The 19,362-nt window shown below is 37.6% G+C and overlaps 2 protein-coding genes across 3 annotated transcripts in view; one reads left to right on the plus strand and one right to left on the minus strand.

Annotated features, from left to right (window-relative positions):
• Nucleotides 1–6,421, minus strand: part of LOC127648894 (BMP/retinoic acid-inducible neural-specific protein 3-like) — a 144,364-nt gene extending 137,943 nt beyond the window's left edge. For both annotated transcript variants that reach the window (XM_052133710.1, XM_052133711.1), the window contains exon 1: nucleotides 5,692–6,421. The gene's annotated coding sequence lies outside the window, so the exon portion shown is untranslated. The remainder of the gene's footprint in view (nucleotides 1–5,691) is intronic.
• The window catches only part of LOC127649716 (astrotactin-1-like), a 560,423-nt gene that overhangs the window by 9,651 nt on the left and 531,410 nt on the right, over nucleotides 1–19,362 (plus strand). The gene's annotated exons all lie outside the window — the stretch shown is intronic.

Genomic DNA, 19,362 nt, shown 5'->3' on the forward strand with positions numbered 1-19,362 from the left:
TTGTTTAATAATTCATGTAATATCATTCTGCAAAAATGTCGCCACATGCCAGAGTCAGATTGGGATGGAAACGATTTAAAATAGTAAAAACTGTATCTTTGTGGTGTTGTTTGACTTAAAGATTGTTAAAATTGCTTCACATCATGTCTAAAGAGAGGCCTGAATTACATTACCACTTTAATGGACATGTTTTGATGATATAGGTTCCTTGCTAAGACAGCCATTATGAATAGTCATGACCACACTGCATTGTATGATTGGTCTTAAACTAACTTTCCCTGTGACAAATTTCCTTTGCAGTGAGAACAGCAAAGGCAGTGCGATTACTGACAGTGCCACCACACACAATGCCTTCCAGCTTGAGGTCTACGAAGGCCGGCCAGTACACAGCAACCAATTAAAATGTAGAGAAGGGACCATGCTGCTAGGGCTGATTGGCAGAGACTCATTCTGTGATAGTCTGCAGTGGGAGTTTGATGCATCCTGGTTAGTCATTACCTTTGATCTTTGAACATTTTGTCAAATAAATTTGACAAAATAAAATAATTTTCCCCATGGCCAGCAGGCAAGGAGTATTCGGAAATGTGGCTGTGCATACCGCATAACAGGATGGGCTGTGGATGGCTTAATGGGCAGTGAAATCGCCCAATCAAATCCAAACCGGGAGAAATCTAAGCACTGCAGTGTTCACATTATTTTTGCCAATATAGAACTGTTATGACAGTTTAGACAATTAAGAAAAATATTTTCTATTTCAATTGAAAAAGATAAGAGCCAGCCATTAAACTGTCTACAAAGAAAATGATTTCAAGATTTGTATTTCCTTTACTGATACTGCTACCACTACTACTACTACTAATGACAAATAAGTTCAGTTAGGAAACTCTAAATGGAGTGGCTGATAGGTCGAACAGGTGCACCTCGTCCTACACACCCAATCAGAAGCTTTTCCATTGTTTCAAATTCCATAAAGCTACTACTCACCTCACGCAGTACACCAGGAAATGGCAACAGCAGCGCAGTATGTCTAGCGTTATCCCTCCACCTCCCAAGCACCACATGTCCAGATCTGCTTTACCTTGATGTTGGTACAGTAGCAGCAGCAGCAGCATGTTTCTTCTGTCTCAGCAGCATCATGTTTTTGTACCAACAGCAGCAGCATATTGACTCAGGTCAAGCAGCAGCAGCAGCAGCATGCGTAAAGCAGATCTAGTCCGCCAAGACTAAGCTTACTTCACTGTCATTATAATCAATACAAATCTTTAATCTGTCCCAGAGAGTTGTCCTAACTGAACTACTACTACTACAATTATGGATTTCATAACTACTGTAACTATGGGTTTTGTGTAGCTAAAGGAGATGAATCAGAATCCTCCATTATCAAAGCAGCCTAGCTTCGTATTTGAGGATTATGCAAACATATGCTCTTTTATCATAGTGCCTTTACTTTGGTCTGGGCAGGAAATTACCCAATTAATTTAAATTAAATATCCCTGCCATTAAACAAGTAGACTAGGGTTTTCCCCATTTCAATTAGATTGAAAACTACCGAAGCTTATCTAATGAGCAAATTAATACACCATATGATAACTAACACGAAAGACTTAGGCATGTGCATGACTATGCAAAACGGAGCATTGAGGAGCCCAGGGCTCCGGCGCAATGACGTTACTTTGTGCGCTCAGGCGCGGCTGTCGTCCGATAGAGGGTGGAGGAGTGGCCGAGGAACAAGCTACGGCGTATCAGAGAACTGGCGAGTAAGTCATCTCTCTCTCCTCTCTCTCTCTCTCACTGCCGCTCTGCATTGGCCTTTTCCCTCTCTTTTAAATTTTACAGTGTTTTTTTGGGGGGTACTACACTGTTACAGGAAGTACCCCCCCAGTTTAATTATTTTTGTTTCCCTCCCCTTGTCCCATCCCTCGTCCAGGTAGACGGGGATGACCTGCCGGCAGACGGGGCTTAGGCCATGCCCTCCCCCAGGGAAAGAGGGGGGGGGGGGGTGTACGTCATTAGGCTAATTAAGCCTCTGTGAGGGATAAAGGTCGATTGCAGAGGATCGTGCTGGAGAGAGAGATAGTTTACGGACATGTCCATCATGTGTGTGTTTATGTTTGTGTGCTTCAGTTTATTATTAATATATTATTTATGTTGAAAAACCGGTTCTCGCCTCCTCCTTTCCATTGATCCCTTTACAATATTCTTATTATTATTATTATTAATGATATTACATTTCCACTCCCAAATGTTTTTATTGCGTTTTGCATTAAAACATTGACCTGGATATGCAATGAATAAATAAAAACATTCTGCCCCACAATTTTGCACTCTGAACTTTGATTGGCATTCACACTCTCTACATGAAACACACACCAGTTCAAAAGAGTTTGAGCAACAGGGGTTAATAGGGTGTTTCTTGGTTATTTAGAATTTTGCATTTTTGAATCAGGCATGCTTATGAACTAAAAAAAATCACATTTCCAAAGTGAATTGCTACAGAAGTTAATCAGAATTTGCCATGCATGAGTGTGAATTTTATATGGGTAAAGTCAGAGTATTTCCCATATGATTATCTGCACATTGTAATACAGCTCACATGCATTTTTAATGCTCTCCACCTTTTCTATAATTCTTTCACATGATTGCAGTCAAGCCTAAGACATTCAGCTAAATTCTCTTAACATCTATTTATTTTTCAAAACATTCCACAATTCTGTATTGCTGAAATTGAATAAAATGACCAAGAGTGGTGCATAAATGGTGTTTGATAAAAGCAGACGGAGACTATTATAAAGTTGGCACATTCTGCACTTGGCAAGTGGCTACAGATAAACGGGAGATTTCATTTCAATAACATGCAGACATTTCTGAAGTACATTTTTCTCCACCGATGCCTTTGCGAAGTATCGTTACTTTTCAGATAGACACAGTCTCTAAATACAGGGATAACTTCACTACACAAAAAATAAATAAAAAAAACCTGCATCTTATTTACTAACCAGCAATCCAGTTTAACCAGGTGCTATACACACTAAAACAGTGCCAAGTAATGAATTTAAATTAAGCCACAGTCATTTGTGGTAATCTGCTGTATTTTCAAGCACCAAGCACTCATAGAAGCGACCCACAAGATCCGGAATATTTTGTAATTAAATTAATTACCTGATTTGAATTATTTTAGTGAAACAGCTGGTAAAACAGCACATGCAAATAAATAGTGAAATCAGTGGCCGCGATTCATTATTAGTAAATCCCCCCTCAGAGTACATTTTGAATCCAATTTACATAGTTTTTTTTTTGAGTCAGTGAAAATTGCTTGGGCAGATCGATGGTCCTTTTAGAACTTTACAGAGTAAATGACTGCCATATACACAAACATACACACACAAACACAAATACACATACTAGTGTTCCCTCTGGGACTGGAAATGGAATTTTGTGTTCAATTTCTCCACTTTTACACATCAAATACCTCTGAAGGCTTCTTGGTAAGCAGGAGAGAGTGCGGACTGGGTAATCATCATGGGCTTGCATCCCAATCACAAAGGCCTGCACATCACAGATTCAGAAATATTCCACATCATCTCCTCACCTTACATGTATTAAATCTTTCTTGACAGAATCAGAGGAAATCGATAATGTTTAGATCTCAAACTGGATGGATAGACCTCTGTGAAAATCTCCAATAACAGGATCAATATTGTAAACTGATAATCGTTTGGTAATCTCCTATTGGAAGCCATGCTATTTATTTTATTCAATGGCTTTGGCATAACAGTATTACAGTATTTATGTTTTTAAAGGGATATGAAACTCAACAATGCAAATTATGTTATCATTTACTCACCCTCATGTTGTTCCAACCCTATTATGACTTTTTTCTTCCATGGAACACAAAAGGAGATGTTAAGCAGTATGTTAGCAGAAATCACAATTTGTTTAAATATATATATATATATACGTACAAAAATTTTTTATGGTGACTGAGACATTCTTTCATTTCTGAGACATACTACTTGAGATCTACTTTGTATTCCCTGGATGAAATAAAGTAATATAGGTTTGTAAGGACACAAGGATGATGAAATGATAAGAGAATTTTCCTTTTTGGGTGAACTATTCCTTTAAGGTGCTGGAGATGTGAATACAGTTCTGTTTGTGTGAGGTTGTAGGGTGCTTGTTTCAAGAGTTGTGCATTGCTCCCTCTGTACGCATCATAAAGAATCAAATCTGTACAAGTCTGCTCTTTGATTACTGCTGTTTAAAAACACAGCAAAAAACTGAAAAAGTGTCTCCAAACAGTTTATTTTCTATTGAATACAGTTGGCCTGTTGGTTTCCGAAAGATTTTTGTGGCAAAATGATGAATGCCTGAGTACCAGGTAGGTGTAAACAATATATAATATGTGTTTAAAATTTTGGGCACTGCTAAATATTGTGGCTCAAAATGCTATTCTGGCCACAAAAAATTTCCTGGTTCGTTTGTTGTGAAGCTACGGCTAAGCTACACCAAAAATCTGCTTTCCAAAATAATAACAATTGTAACATACTGTTAATCCAATAAAGGAGGGAGAGCAAGATGATTGATGGGGGGAACCAAAAACAGTTTAAATACTGCAACAGATTAAAAAGAAAGCTGCTTTTTATTTTGACAGAAAGGGATATTCTCCTTCAACAGTGGAATCGTCTGCTCTGCCACAGCCAAAGTGAGGAAAGAGGCTTAATTTACATATGTGAGACAATGGACTGTTTGTGCAGCCAGCTTTACCCCTCCTACCACACTGCACCACATGTGCCCTCAGACAAGTGCAAAAGACAAGATCTACACAAAACATCAAAGAACAAGAAGACAGAAGTGGTTCCATCCTACACATCAGTCCTTCTCTGGTCGGCTGCTCATAGTGTCCAGGCAGACATCCAAGCCAGACTGCGAGGACATCCTGAGTCATAGTAGCTGTGGGGTGGTTTTGTTTCATCTCTTTGCTGCTGCTGCTGCTCATGCTCCTTTTTTTATTTTCCTTTTTTTCATACTTATGTTCAAACGCTTCAAGAGAGAAAAAAGTTTGGAAAGGGAGCAAAAGACTTCTTCCATGTTTTGAGAACACCCCTCTGGGTGCTTGTCGTTGTGCAAGGAGCTGGAAACTCTTGGAGCAAGCTCCAGATTTAGTTCGAGAAAGCATTGTGGGATTAAATTAAATTCAGTTTAATGAGATGAAGGCAAATGCCCTGTAGAAGGCTGCTTCACCACCAGTCATGATAACAGCAAGCCAAGACAGCAATATTTATAGCATAAACTCATCATTATGTACTAGCTACAGTAGGCAGAATATTCCAAAATAAACTTTGGGTAATCTGAAATAATTTAAATTCATTCACACACACACACACAAATAAGTGCAAAATAAGCCTGCCTATTGGTCAAATTATTTGCTGTAAAAAGAATCACTGTTTGTACCACACACATTATCATTTATATTAGAGAAGTCAATTGCCTCTGCGGTTTAATTACATAAATGTCGCCTCCACTTAAATTGAATATCTTTTTGAAATCCAAAATGAAGTTCTGGTGCTTGTGTTAAAGTCACATTATTATGGAGAACAGATTCTCACACTGTAACTTTAACAGAATGAGCTTAGTCAAGTGGCATGACCCAGTATAGATGGTGTGTCCAGTGAACTGTAAAAGAGTACTCACCCAGACTGTGAAGGGTGGTTCCACTCTTGTCCCTACAGTGTCCGATCAGTTTGAAACAACAATCAGGATGTTTGATTCTCAGTCCGGTCTTAAGTGTAGGAATGCAGCTCCTACTCACTCAGCCCCCTGCTGTCCCTTTACCTCCTCCGCTGTGGTTTTAATGGCCAGTTAAAATGGTAATCCAGGCATTATATTGACCCTCCTTCTTGCTTCAAAGAGAGTGCAACAAAGTGCGTTCCTTTTAGGCACAGTTTTTTATGCATGTGACACGAAGTATAATAATATCAGGTTTTCTGTCTTGCTTTGATCAGTTCAAGGCAATGATTAAACATGGAAGAACATTTTTACTTTCGAAGCCAGTACTGTAGGCTGAAAAGTCCCAGCTTTTTTATATTTGTTGGAAAACCAAATCAATAAATACAAATCAGAGGTGCATTTCTGATCCCCTTGATCACTTTATATTACACAAAAGCAAGCAGGAAAAAAGCACAGATGTGGCTTAAAATGGTAAATCCATACAAAGCTGCTATTTACTTATTTGTATGCATTATCCAGCTTTTTCCAAGTATAGAATCTGCACCTGCCGCGGTTAATCGGTGATATCCATTGACAGTCTCAGTATATTTATGCCAGAGTAGTGGTGGAGCTAGATTTGAGCTGCCCGTGCTGTAGTCATCACTCACTGCCAAGCCCCAGAATGGTGAGCCTTGCGCAGAGGAGAGCTACTCCAAGTCTTTCAGGAAAGCATCTCTTTCTTTTCAACAAGCTCTGTCCAACTGAGACCAGTGGCCACACCCCTTGCTCTCTGATTGGCTGAGCCCACAGTGATGTGTCGAGAAATAAGAGTGGAAGGGAGAGGGAGAGAGAGAGAGGGAGAGTGTTCAGGGACTAGAGAACAGACTGAGCTCTGTGAGCCCTGGAGGGACAGGATGGCTAATGAAAGCGAAAATGCTTTTCTCCCAATGCTTTAGCCAAATTTGTTTGCTACAAATGTGTTGTGACTCCTGGCAAACTGAATTCATACTAACAATGTATTTTAAGGGAGCTGTATCTTGTTCTTTATACAATAAAGGCAAAAGTAGGTTCTTGTCATCCTAGTGTCTTGTTAGTGCAAGATATCCTGGACACTGAAGGAAAATAAAATGTTAAAACTCTGTGCATCCATGCATACCGACATGGTAGACACTTGATTTGAAGTCAGTTGATTTAAAAAAGAGATGACAGTTTAGTGAAATTCTTGAAAAAGTCCCATATCCTTTATGGAAAATAGTATTATATGACATACAGGAACAGCTGAGAGGGTTTTCCAAAGTCTCTCTTTCAGGAATAAAACTTACACTGAATAAAAAAAGAAAAGAAAAAGGCAAATCAGCATGCTGCTTCCAAATGTTCATGCACCCTGAAATCGACTCCATTACTGACAAGAATTTATTCTCATCAGACATTTTTGCATCAATTCAACTATGTTCACCTAGTCGTGCTATTGGTAATATCCGCAACATGGATTCTTGTCTCATGAAAATATTGTTCCATCTAGCCTAACAAAGTTGTCTGAACAATTCCATATTAAACAATTTTGCTGATTTGCTAGCTAGATAGATTGCAGCATGAATAAAATATAATGTATGGTTTGTGCTATAGGCTTATTGTTTTGCTGTTCGTTGACTTAATTTACGCTGTTGTTTTGTCATTACTGTAAGTTAGTTTTTTGTGTTGTGATGTAAAGACCTCATCTTTTTACTTTATATTTGTTGACTGTCAAAGTTTGTGTTAGGTGTTGAGATCTATGCATTTATTTTTAAACTATTGCACATAATTTATTGCTTTTCAAGATGTTCTCCTCTTCAGGGGCAAAGATGGCTTGTATAAAGCCATTTGTATGCATGAAATAGTGACACATTTCTTAAATTGCTGAACACAAAATCTGCTGTTGCCTCGACAAGAATTTATTGGCTGAACAGGACATTTTGCATTTAGTGTGTTAACAAATTCAAATTGGCTAAACATGTTATTGCCGACAATTATTAAGGTGGTGAATCTGATAAGTTTGTCAGGACACATAATACAAGGAAGATGAATGTCTCTTGTCTCAAAACAACATGTTACTGATATTATGATGCATTAAATATGTCATAAAATGAGCATGTTTCACAACATATTGTAGATAATTTTACTGCTGAGTCAAGTTCATTTCTACCAAAGTTGGATATAAGGATTTCAGCGTTCCTCTCGTGTATAGTTGACAACTATTCTTATTCATCGCATTTTTCCTGCTTCCAACTGAAACATTTTCTGCATATAATTTGTCTACTCTACCCGGACTTGATAAAAAATAAGCTAGCTAGGTCTCTGTTTGTGCCAGAAGCATTGCAGTTCTATTTGCTTTGTAAACCTCACTACACTTTGCACAGTTTTGAGTCTACAGAAAGAGAGCAAAGAGCAAAATTGTTGACACAAGCAAAAGCAACACATGAACAGGTAAATGTATTTGTCAGGGAGGAGGGTGGTGCTGGGTCATGATGATGCACACCCAGCCCCTAATCAGCCTAATCAAGGCGAACAGAGGCGGCAGTTCGAGAGAGTTACTGGCAGCTGCCCTGCATGTGTTTATGTTGGTGTCTTCTTGTTTAAGTGTATTATTAATCTATTATGTATATTTTCAAGCCGGTTCTCGTCTCCTCCTTTCCCAACATTTATCCTTTGTTACACTGGTGCCGAAATCCGGGAAGGAGGAGGGATACGCCGTAGTGGAGTCCTCGCCACTACCATCCACCCCAACGGAGCAGCCGCGCCCATCCGCTGGGGAACGGAGGAGCCCGGCCACCGAGCAGAGGAACGGCCGCCGACCGCGAGGGGAGGAGGGCCCCTAGCCGACCGTCTGGAGCACTTAAGGCCGCTGCCAGGGGCGGAGGAGACCCCTACTGGCCGCTAAAATGCAGTGGGGTCAAGAGAGGAACACCAAACGCAAGCAGGGAGGGGCTCCTGGCGATATGCCTAGAGTGGGAGAACCACTGCCAGGGGCGAGTGAGACTCCTACCGTCCACCGATAACATTCCGTCTGCTGGGGCTGGAGGACTGCCTCTGATCCACCCGGGGAAGTGTTGCTGTCTAAGTGTGGCCGAGGACTAGGCTACGCTGTATCGGAGAACCGGCAAGGATGTTTTTTTTCCCTCTCTCTCTCCTCTCTCTCTCCCATTGTCACTCCTTGTTGGCCTTTCCCTCTCATTTTTATAATTTTTTTCCCTCCCCTTCACCCTCCAATGTCCGAAGAGGCGGGGATTACCTGCCGGCAGGTGGGGCTGGTTACTGTCTGTTTATATTATTAATAGAAGATTTACAATGCTAGATTTCAGTGGCAACTTCAGAAGACACTATCTGACAGTTTGAATTGTTAACATGACTGCACATTCAAAACAACTGTTGCAATAATATTCTGTGTAACTCCCTTCTATTTCAAGTGCTATATTCCATCTCTAGGCAATATTGTTACATTAATTGTGTTTCATATGTAATACTTGTGATAGAATTTTGTTTTCACAGCTTCAATGTCACGACAGTGAAGCAAAGTCAATCGGGTTTATAAATAAGTAAATATGGAAGGACACATCACCAGGAGTCAGGTAATGACATTTTCAGCCCTGGTTTGGTTTATTCCCAAGTTGTCCCAAATTAGAAACCTTAATGACGACCAATAGGCCACAGATGGTCAAACTCTAGGGTACATGAGTCTCATGATCTCCTTCTGCTACTTACGGCATCACTTTTACGTGCCAACAATGCATTACCTTGCCAGCTGCTGCATGCTCAAGGGGGTAATCATTGCCTTGAGTGGAAGGTCAACCCATGCCACTGTTTGCCGGTGAGATCATGGCCTAGTCTGCGTTTGGAGAATGGTGAGCTACACAACAAGGGTGATTCATCTTTGGGGGTGAGGGGGCAGATACACCCCATCGCTATTCATCTTATGATGCTGACATATTAAAAAAACACTCAGAGGGCACAATCTCTGGAGAGAAACCTGGCAGACGTCCACAGTCAAACTGAACACAAGTCATCCTATTTTCGTTTCTCTCTGTCTCTCTAGTGTCTGAACTCATCTGAATGAGCGTTACTTAACTGACATCTAAGAGATCAATGATGGTTGTTGAGCTAAGCGGGCTACATTTGAAAAATTAATGTAGATTAACCTAATTGTGCTAATGCCATAGCACTAACATTTACTGAAAACATAAATAAATGCAATCACTGTATGTCAGGGCGATTCCTTTGACTCATGGAAAATAAATCGAATTGAACATCTATTGCTTGCCTATGAAGAATGAACCGTTATTGTTGTTGTTCACAAGCTTACGAGCTTGGTAATAATATTTTCTCAATTTCAAAAATTAAACTATATTAGATTCAAAAATTCTCTCTCATGCTAGCATACAAAATGTCAAAAAAGCTTGGACTGTGTATTTCAGGTCTGTCTCCTTGCAGTTCATGCATTACAAACTTTAATAAATATCTAATTATTCAGATATTCTTGACTCTTATTTCCCAGTATTCTGTGTACACAATATTATTGACTGGTGGACAGAACAGACGTGCAATATATTAAACATGATAGATGAGTAGACAAAAGAGAACACTTAGCCCATAAAACCCTGCTGAAACTCTCATCATGCTTCCTTATGAAATATTAACATAAATCACATATTTACATACAGCTGCCTGAATAAATTAATATGCTTTGAGCTAATCAGTTAGAATGTTCATCCTATCACAGAGCTGCCCTAAATATGCAGTTCCTCAATCTTTTGAGTTAATTTTCACTTTGTACGGGTGTTTCTTATAAGGAATGTATGTCCTTTTTTTACTATTAATCTCCACTTTCACTTTCACTTTTATATCTGAAAGTCACATGAAGTGCCTTTTTAGTTTCACATCCACTTCTTAAAGTGAAAGTTAAAGTGGAGGTATTGAGTAAAAAAGGAAATATATATTGTTCTGTTTCTCACCCACACCTATTACATCACTTCCAAAAATATGCTTAAAGCTACACTGTGTAACTTTTTCCCCTCTAGGGGTTAAATCATAAAACTGCAGGTTACTTGAGGAGGAACATTGTTTTGGAAATTACATGAGTTGGGCTTCACTTTGCTCAGGAGTGGATTTAAGCATGGGTGACGTGGGCAGCCACCCGGGGCAGCATCTTGTCAGGGGTAGAACGGCACCCTGAAGGAGGGGTGGAGTGAGTAGTGAAGGGTGTTTTGCCCAGGGCGCCATACAAGCTAGAATCTCTACTGCCTCTGCTCTTCAGTGTGGATGAATCTGATGGTTTGAAGAGTACATGGAAGCGGAGCGTAGTTCTAGCGGGAAGACCAGCAGTTGTACATCATCACATCATTAGCTAGGTAATTCCTAACCAATCGCACGTAAGCCATTGCTTTAGAAGTCCGCTTGCAATCTATCACATTGCTGTTTCGGTGTGCTAACGCTGCAACCTCCACCACCCCACCACCACAAGTTGAGCCCTGTCCCGCAGGGGGGTAGGCTCCTCACCCCTGCCTCCTATCTCCGGCAGGACATGACGCTTCCAGGTACAACTCCCTCTGACTGCCGGACGGGGCCTAAGCCAAAGAGAGAGACATTACCTCCCGTTTTACATCTATCAAATAAATGGCATCTCAAACTTCACTCAAGCCTGTGTGTCTTCCCGATAGAACTATGGTTACAGGTGATCATCTTATCAGAGCAAATGTCACTAATGACAACAGAACTCGCCCCCTCCCCTCAAAAGTAAATAAATAAATCATGAAAGGAAGAGAAAGACGGATATCCAAAAATATGCCTTATGAGCAGGTGAGTAGCATCTTTTCAGCTGTTGTTTTGACTGATTGCAAACAGTTGTTTTAAAATAAATAGCATTGCAAAATTAGGCAACAATGACATTAGACCTAACGTTTGCTAGTCATATCAGATATAATCAAATGGTGGAAACTATTATAACTTAGCTAGCAGGCAAATAGACCAAGGTAGTAACTATTTTGGAGATTGGCATTGTTAAAATGTTTCCATTGTCCTTCCTTCCTCGAAATTGAATGCACTGCAGTATCACAGCCCATAATAAAATGCCCCATTAGAGTGGCTAACACTATCTAACAAACTACCATGCTAAGAGAGCTACCTACCTACCTAACTATTGGTCCAATAAAATATTTTGCAAGGTTTTAAATACTTTAAAAGTTGTCACCACCACTGTCAAGCCAATCTGATGTTGTTTTGTGTTTTATTATGGGCTCTGTTGCTTTCCCTTTTTACTTGCAGACTCTTCTCGGTTCAAGGTTTCTTTATTTTGAAAACTGGTTGACTGTCTGAATGAACCATGGTCAATGTCACTCATTTGTTGTGGCTACAAGCTTTCAGCTTCAAACTACTACCATACCTATTATCACACATACACATGTGCTGTAATGGCTGGATCTTCTTTTCGTTATGGACATGACGTAAACTTGCATGGAAGAATGATGAAAGTATGCAATTTCCCACCAAAACTGTCCCGATAGCTCTAAAATATAAATAATTATTATAGGCTTACCATAGTGAAACGGGGTAAGGCAAAACATTTTGGAAAACGGAATGTTGGAATACTTACTCATTAATTACATTTTGTTAATTTCTAACAAACAGACTACATAGAGTAGGTTTAATGTGATTTTTGGAGTTTCAAAGGTCTGATCACCATTCACTTGCATTGTTAGGAACAACAGAGCTGAGATATTTTTCTAAAAATCTTCGTTTGGGTTTTGCTGAAAGAAGAAAGTCATACATATATAGGATGGCATGAGTGTGAGTAAATGACAAGATCGTTTTCATTTTTGGGTGAACTATGCCTTTAAAGAAGTTAAAGTGTTCAAGAGTCTGTAGGTTAGTATATGATAACTTGTGCAATACATATTTGCATTTGTATTTCAAAATTTACACACAGCTCCAGGGCTCTATTTTCAATTTATCCAATTTTTGTGGGAGCGCAAATTCTTTCAAATTCTTACATTTTTTCAAAGGGTAGTTTTCGCAATGACCTATTTCTCAGGAAAATAGCAAATTAACATACAATACACCCACAATTTGCACACATACACCCAAGGGTAGGCAGCAAAACACTCAGCAACACCCACTTTTGCTTTGCGCTGCCTACCTGTGGGTGTATGTGTGCAAATTGTGGGTGTATTGTATGTAATTTTGCTATTGTTCTGAGAAATAGGTCATTGCGCTTAGACATTTCAGAAGCACGTCTGTTTTCAGCACAGTCCAAACTCAGTTCCTACATTTGCAGTTTGGAGACTCCATGATAAATTTCATGTTCAAACTCTGAAAATCAAATTATGTCCATGTCAATCACTATTGTAGCCATTTTATGAAACAAATATTTATGAGATTTATGTTAAACTATCTATCATGGTTTATTTTTAAATTATTGTTATTATGTTTATATTTACAATTGTATTTATGATGTAATTTGTATTGGTATTTTTCTTTTTTTTTTTCTTTTTTGTATTGTGCTTCGGCTCTGCTCCTCTGCGCGGAAGATTGTGTTTCCAGGCACCAGTATACACATGGATACACGCGATCTTATCAGAGCAAATGGACAAAGAAAGAAAGAAAGAAAGGAACAGTGGAACACAGATGATAGCTTTGCACTTATATCAGGCGAACCACACCCCTCTCCCTGTCCACCTAACTCTGCGAAGGGCATCAACTTTATTAGACATAACATTTGATAGTCTGATAAGGTCAAACTGAAGTTTTTATACCTGAAGGATATTCTGGCCAAATATACCATGGTAGTAACTTATTTATATAGATTGTCATTGTAACCAACCAGTGGTCAAAATCATTTAAAGACTCACGTTTCCTTGGCAAGCCTAGGACTAAAGGATTTATTTATATAAATTATTGATGTTACAAAGCAAAATACACATATGTGCTAGCAAGAGAAAATATCTGCACTGATTACAGTATAATTATTGTATTTCACTAAACATGTCTGTGTATGATTACACAATTATACATAACCCATATCAATAAAATGTCTTACCTGTTGAGTAAGAAAAAAGCCATCTCTGGTTCGCTTTTAAATCCTTTCAGATCTCCGATTTGTCACCACCTCTAAAAGGCCAAGCAATGTTGATTCAGGTTTTTTTACAGACTGTCATTTTCCCTTTATGCTTGTAGACTCGGCTCTGTTCTGGGTTTCTTTTACAAACATTGATTCACCAGAGGTTTGCCATTTTGGTACATTTTTCAACAAACTTTCAGGGTCATACTACTCTCACACCATGCAAGTGCTACAGTAGCCGGAGCTTATTTTCTCTGTGTACAAATATGATGTAAACACATGAACACACACAGGCTAATGATATATGTTTGCAATTTCCTGCGATATCCGCCCCGAAAGCTCTAAAATATAAATCATTATTATAGGTTTATACAAGTGTATTTGGGTCAAGTAGGTATCAAAAGACTACTAAGGACAGTTCGGACTGCTGAGAGGATTATTGGTTGCCCCCTGCCAACCCTTCAAGAACTGTACGCTTACAGAGTGAGGAAAAAGGCTGGAAAATTCACTCTGGACCCAACTCACCCAACCCACTACCTTTTTGAACAGTTGCCTTCTGGCCAACGCTACAGAGCTCTGAGCACCAGAACCGTCAGTCACAAGAACCGTTTTTTCCCTCAGGCTATCCATCTCATGAACAGTTAAAACGGCCCCATTGAGCAATAATTATGTGCAATTCACAGTTTAGTCTTTTTATATTTATAAAACACATCATATGTCTTCTGCTATTACATTCCCTTGCACTAATATATATATATATATATATACTTATATATATATATACATATATATATATATATATATATATATATATATATATATATATATATATATATATATATATATATATATATACTTGTATATACAAATATATATACTTGTATATTCTATATATACTTTATTTTCTATTCAATTTTAATAACTTATTCTATTTTTATTATTTTTGTATTATTATCTATGTCTTGTTGCTGGGTTGAATTGATGTGCACTAGAAGACAAATTCCTTGTATGTGTAAGCATACTTGTCAATAAAGCTGATTCTAATTCTGAGTTTGTTGAAAACAAATTGACATTCAGAAAAAAACAATGAAATACACTTTGCATCCAGTCACATGTACTTGTGCATTTTAATTCAGTTTCACAGTACAAATGTGGGTTATAACCTCACAATTTACGCTGCCATTTCAAATCTTCACTCCTTATCTCTTGCAACACTTTTACTGCCATAGTTTTTGTGCTGTTTCAGCAGAATCTTCTGCAGTACTTCATCTATTTCTCCAGCTAATTGGTTAAGAGTTAACACCTTGTACAGGCACAAGAGTGGAAGGATGTCTCTAATTTCATCAAACATCTGGCCTATTTTACAGCAAGGCTGGAAGGACACCTGCCAGTAAATAAATTACCCATCCTGCAGAGCATGGCATTTTTGTTAAACACCTTTTAGCAGAAGTGTACTGTGAGGAAGATATTTCCTGAAACAAATACAGTCTAAGGGTGACAACTAGAACAAGGCTATATGTATAATTTCATATAAGTACATTATCTACTGAACATGAAAGATCAGCCTATGCTAATGTTCTAAAGATTTTAATTTCCAAGACAGATGAGTTGTATACATGGGGATTATTTTGACTTCTAAATCTAACAAGATCTTTAACTTGCCAACAGTGCTTGTGAATCGTATTTCAAACGTGCTATTATTTAAAACGATTGTTTGTCCCATAATAAAGCACTGCATGCGACCTACTGTTTGAAGATAATTTTGTGTTCCATTTCTAACTCGGTGGAAAACATTTTGAAGCTGTAATTGTAGAATGAATTGGGGGAGAAAGCTGTATGTTCTGTGTGTTTGTTTAAAATGTTTCCAGATAATTTTTTGACACCTTTTTAAAGAAAATTATGAGGTTATGCTTGTGTATGTGCAAGAATGTGTCTTGTGATAACCTTGTAGTTGTTTGGCATTTTATGAGAATCCGCATAAATGTGAACATGCTGTTATTTTATATTAGAGCATTGTACTGTAGATTTGGAGTATGATTTGTTCTTAGAAAAGCAGCTTATGTCTAAACCCTGTTTCACACTATTTAAAATGCAAGGACATTTTATTAAGCATAAAAACAATATGCTGGATGTACAAAAGGATGCAAATCCCTGAGTGATAGCTGCTTGGCCTTAATTTGGCATGTCAAATACAGCATGCAGCCTTCCGGAAAACAAATGGAAATATTGTTTGCATTTTCCATTTCTAAATCTAAATGTAGTTTCCATGGGTTTTGCAAGGGTTGACATCCTTGCAAATGCATACATTACAAAGACACTGGTGGAGAAATTCACAACATAGATTTCATAAACAAGCACTTATTTTCAAAGGTAGAGTTCATGGTATCCAGTTCCAGTAAAAACTGTAATAAATAAAAAAGAAAAAAAAAGAAAAACATTTCCCTCAATACAGACATCTCCATTATAACAGCATGATGTAATATCTGTTTTTTGGACCCCTTAACTGCAGATCATGATTATTGCAGTGCAGTTTTTGTCCACTATCATGAACAGAGTTTGAATTCTTTTTTTCACAATGTACAGGATAAAACAACTAGGTTAAATCATTATTATAAAGTCATATATAATATAAACTATTAATGAATAGTTTTGTAGAACAATAAATTTGACAGTGTCTGATTGTTTGATCCTTATAGGGATAGTTCACCGAAAAATTACAATTCTCTCAAAATTTTCTCGCCCTCATGTCAGTCCAGATGTTTATGACTTTTTTTCTTCAGCTGAACACAAGCAAATATTTTTTAGAAGAATATTTCATTTCTGTAGGTCCTCACAATGCAAGTGAATGGTACCAAAATGTTGAGGCTCCAAAATGCATGCAAACATGGCATAAAAGCATTCCATAAGACTCCAGTGGTTAAATCTATATCTTTAGAAGCAAAATAAGTGTGGGTGAGAAACAGATCAATATTTAAATCTGTCTTTACCATAAATTCTCCTCCTTGCATAGTAGTTGGTGAAATGCACAAAGAATGTGAATCGCCAAAATAAAAGAAGAAGAATGTGAAAGTGAAAGTGGAGATTTAGGGTAAAACATTATTTAAACATTGATCTGTTTCTCACCCACAACAATCATATCGCTTCTGAAGAAACCAAGTCTTATAAATTACTTTTATGTGGCCTTCATGTCCTTTTGGAGCTTCAAAATTGTGGAACCTATTCACTTGCATAGTGTGGGTGAGTAAATTATGTGAGAATTTTCATTTTTGGATGAACTATCCCTTTTAGCAATAAAAGAATAACTAAGAGTGAATGTTGCTCAGATTTGATATAAATAAGACTGCATTTCATGTTTATTTGAATGCTATTTGATGCACTGTAGCGTTTATACCTATAAATGTAAGCAATTGCTATACAGACATTTTGGTCTATTCAGAATAACATTATGGACATTTTTTTCTTTTTGTACTTTTTTTAAAAATGGGATTGTAGCTTCACTTATGGAGGCATTCCAGTCATCTGTGTGCACATTTCCCTGCCGGCATTGCTGCTGATGCCAGTAAAGGGACAAGAGTTTGTGTCATGTTAGATTCCTCAAATGCAGAGATAAAAGGTGCTTCCATTCCTCAGCTAAAATTGGAATCTAGCATCATTCACCCATAAAATGAGAACAAACAGAGGGGCTGTAGCATCAACAGTTATGAGATCAATAATAATGACATAATTATCACGTTACAATAAGGTCTAATACATTAACATTAGATGATACATTAGATTTTGTGAACTAACAATGTAAAATAATCTTTAGATCATTTATTAATCTCGGTTATTTAAAAAAAAAAATTGTTTTATAGAGAATATAACTAACTTTTGCTCACTGTTAATTCATATTCGTTCATAATGCTATATTACTAATGTGAACATAAACAACTTATTCTAACATCTTACCATTATCTTGATTAGGCAATTCATATAATCTGCATAATCACTCTCTAAACACCGAGCACACTCTCTTTTCAGAGTGTATAAATGAGCGAGACAGACAAATCCACAGAGGAATAATGTCACCATGCTATTTTAACAATTCACTATGCCCCAGGCCTAATATTACCTTTGGATATGTGTAAACCACACACAGTAATAGTTCATTGAGTGTTACAAAAAGGTTGCTAAAAAAGACAAGGATTTCACGGCCATGGGACCTCAAGTGTAGTGATACCCCTCTCCCCCCTCAAAATTCAGTTATTTCGAAGGTCAAAGCTGAAATGAGTATTGTGCCCTTTCATCACAAAAGTGCTTCACACTTTGCTAAAGCCTTGCTACAGTGCTGGAATAAGATCAAGATTACACAGGGAGATCATTCTTTGGGGCAGGCTGCACTGCTTCTTTCTTTCCTGCTATTTTTTTTTTTTTTTTCAGGCTTGCAGCTGCTGTTTGTTTCAAAAGATGCTCTTGGCTTCTGTCTTCTTTGCTTCAAAGTTCTGCTGTTCTTTCTTCAGTGGTCAGTAGATTGTAAGATATTCAAATGAGATTCTTCTTCTATTGACTCTCGTATTTTGCATTTATATCTATGAATGCGTTTAACATTTTAGGTAATGTTCATGCCAGTGTTTATGGCAATAAGTATCCTTCAGAGTGCATGATAAAAACACTATGTACGTATATGGGTCATTGACAGATAAGGTTGTCAGAGGTGATAGAAAATCTGTACCAATCTAGTTTAAAATACATGTGGCAAGTTTGTAGATATGTAATTTTTGTGTCTATATTGGCTTTATACATTAAAAAAACAAACAAAAAAAAAACATTATAACATTTAGAAAAATATTTAATGACTTTAAAATGTCAAGTAGTCTAACATCAAGTAAAAGGTATTAAGATGTTTTCAAAAACTTTTTCAGTTATATTAAGGCATATATATAGCTTAGAAAATTATGTTTGAAAACTTATTTCAAGTAATGATTAAAGGAATATTAAATACAAGTTATGATTCATTGACAGCTTTTGTGGTACCAAATCATATTCATTTCGACTCCTCCATACTTTTCTTAAGGCATTTACCACGGAAGTGAATGGGGCCAATCTGTAAACGTTAAAATACTCAGCTGTTTCAAAATTTTAGCCATGGGATACTCAATTTTACCTGTAGGCCTACAAAATGTGCCTTTTTTTAACCAACAATTAAAAAAATCTATTTTTTTATTTATTTATATATATTTTTGCAGTTGAAACATGATACATCAGAGTAGAGGTCTATTCAAGTAATTGTTCGGTGTGCATTGCATTTTAATGCATTTCTGAATAGATCCGTACAAAAATTTAAATTTGAAAATAGAGGAAAAACAGGGAGTGTAATTTGCATGTAGGCAGACTATGAAAAGCTACAAATGTCGATAGCACGACAACATCAACTGGTCAAAGAAAAGTCAATTACTCCGCCTGACCTGTTTTAAAACGTTAATCGGAACATTATACAGTATGTTGCTTTTGCTAATGGTTGCCCATTGCAACAAGAAAAATCGTTGTAATTGGCTTGAGGTGAGGAAGTCCAATAACGGTCTCTGATGCTG

The sequence above is a fragment of the Xyrauchen texanus genome, chromosome 9, assembly GCF_025860055.1.
Source record: "Xyrauchen texanus isolate HMW12.3.18 chromosome 9, RBS_HiC_50CHRs, whole genome shotgun sequence".
NCBI classification, from domain to species: Eukaryota; Metazoa; Chordata; class Actinopteri; order Cypriniformes; family Catostomidae; genus Xyrauchen; species Xyrauchen texanus.